Raw genomic sequence first — 2,753 nt, 5'->3', positions numbered from 1 at the left:
GCGCTGCGCGGCTGCGCGACCGGGCTGCGAAGGGAGGGGATGGGGAGGAGAAGGAGAGGATGGGGTGGACCGGGCCGGGTGTGTCCTGCCCTGCCCTTGCGGAGTCTGCCGGGCCCGGCAGCCGCTGTCCAAAATCGAGGGCGAGGGCTGTGCACGCCCCAGGAGTTTGCGTGCGAGCCGGCCTCGTTAAATGCCCGCGGTCCGAGCATCCTCCAGCATCCTTCTGTTCCTCCGCGCTGCTGCTGGAGGAACAGAAGCCTCGTATTCACCCTGTATTTGGGACAAAAAAGCCACCCACACGGTGCCTGGCCGCAGCTGAGCATTGCCACACTGTGTCTGTCAACGCCGCGGCGATTTTATTGTTACTATTCTGGTGCTCGATGAGATGACTGAGGAAAACACCTTTGTAGGCAGAAAGGGAAGCAAAATGGCTTCAAAGCAAATCCCTTGGCCCACAAGGTCATGAGATATTACTGGCACAGAGGGTCCCGGCATTCCCTTGCCTTTGGCCTCCCTGCTGCAGGAGGATCTCTGAGTACCCCGTGATGGCGTGAGCAGGACTTTATCTATGTTCTGCCAAATATCCTCGGCTCTACATATTACACCGACCCTAAAACAGTGCCCTTTGTTTTTCAAGTAATACCATTGTCTAAATAGTCCTTTGTCAAATGCTGTGGTGTGTACATAGCTGCTCCAAAAAGCTCCCACAAGTTGGGTATTTTGTTATGCCATCAGGGGCAAGAGAAGTGACCTTATCCTTAACACAAATGGACCAACTTTCAGCATCCAGGAGAGATGGACAGAGTCTGTGACCAGGGCTTTGTAGATTATTTGCCTCAGGATATGGGACAGATGAGGCAAAGGAGGCAAATGAGGAAGAGGAGGTCCCTGAGCAAACCCATGAAATTCAGATCCATGTAGTGACTTCTCCAAGTGCCAGCAGTGGCCAGTTTTGCATTTCATTTTGCTGTGCACCATTAGTGAGAGCAATTTGAAGATGTGTCAGGAGAGATTTAGGTTGTATATGAGGGAAAGGTTCTTCTTCAGAGGGTGTTCAGGTACTGGAACAAACTCCCTGGGGGAGTGATCACAGCACCAAGCCTGGCAGAGTCCAAGAAGTTCTCAGGTGTGACTCTTGAAGTTGTCCTGTGCAGGGCCAGGAGTTGGGCTTCTATGACCCTTGTGGTCCTTTCCAACTCAGGACATTCTATAATTCTGTGATTCTGTGAACCTTCTCTGCCTCCTGTCTGCACTCACCAGGGCAGGCTGCTGTGCTCTGACACTTTCCTGCAGGAGCTCCTTGCAGCATTTCATTTTATTCCTCACTTTTAACTTGTTGTATACATGTATTCAGTAGCCACAGGCTGCTGCGCAAATATGCGTTTGACACTGCTCTGACATTCCACTCTCGGGAATCAATGGGATCAGAGAGGTCCCGGTAAATCTTGTTCCACAAATGGGTTGTGCCCTCCAAAACGTGTTGCACTTCTTTGCGCTCATCCTTAGCGAGGTGCTGGCTGAGCAGCTTCTGCACAGCTTTTGGGTCATCCCACATGACAGATGATGCACAGGTAATGAAATAAGAGTGGAAAGAGAGAGCAGCAGCCCTTTCATGCCACAGCTGATCATTTGCAGCATGAGCTTTTGTTAAATTCTTACGACAGGGCAATGAAGAGACCAAGAAGAAAAGTGCTTTCTCTCTGCTACAGCACCTGTAAATCTCAGGCTGAAGATTTGTTTCAAGTGGCAGACAGCCTAATAAATCTGGACTGTCACAGCTTGGTAGCTGGTCTCAGCTTTTGTTCCTGCATGGGAATTGCTTGCTTGTTACTGATAAGAGGGATCCAGTTACAGATGGGATCTAAGTTTCTGTGAGGACACAGAGAGGTCCTGAGCATCCACATCCCAGCTGCTGCCACTGCTTGCCTTTCAGAGACAAATGAGCTATCCTAAAATCTGTGTTTTCATCAATGGCCAGCACAAGTGGGAAAGACCTGTGGGGGAGAGGAGAGAGGGAAGGCTGGAGTGAATCATTCACCTCCTAGTGCAGACCCAGAAAAGTCAGGCAAACCTGGATATATTACTGCAGTTTATGCTCTGAAAATTGATGCTGTATTTTGGTAGTCCAGCTTGTGCCTGGTTTTCCCAGGATTATTAGAGCAGGACTTCAGTCAGGTATTTAACATTTGCTCAGTATGGACACTGCTACCCTTGTTTTGGAGAAGAACTTTATGCTGTATTAATCCTGTTCTGGATGAGGTGTTGCCTGGAAGCTGAGAGGGTCCAGAACACAGCAGTGCCTCCTAGAACACTGTGGAAAGCCACAGCAACGGAGCTCGTGTGCCTCATGGTGTGTCAGATACAGATCTGCACAGACACCCCAGCAGCCTTCCTTTCCTGCTCAAAACCAGGATTTGTAGAGGTTGGTTATGACCATACAGGTCATAACCAGACCTGGCCATTTAAAATGTGGAGGTCCCAATGTAACATCTTGTTTGCCAAAGTTTAACAGCAAATAAAGAACAGGAATACAACACAAGTACTCTGATACTGTCCCACACAGTTGCCTTGCTAGTGATGCTCTGCCAGTCTCTCTTCCTTCAGGTTTCAAAGCCTTCTGCCAGCAGGTATTGAATCCATTTGGCCTGGCAGTCTGGTAGTCAAGCTTATCTGCTGGTAAAACAGCAAAAAGCATGTCCATAGCCTGCCTTTTTCTTGGCTGTGAAAGAACCAAGTGTCCATTCCTTCAGGCA

Source organism: Lichenostomus cassidix, chromosome 3 (assembly GCF_008360975.1).
Source record: "Lichenostomus cassidix isolate B80296 chromosome 3, HeHo_3.0, whole genome shotgun sequence".
NCBI lineage: Eukaryota > Metazoa > Chordata > Aves > Passeriformes > Meliphagidae > Lichenostomus > Lichenostomus cassidix.
The sequence above is the reverse complement of the archived record's forward strand: the minus strand, read 5'-3'. Positions refer to the sequence as shown.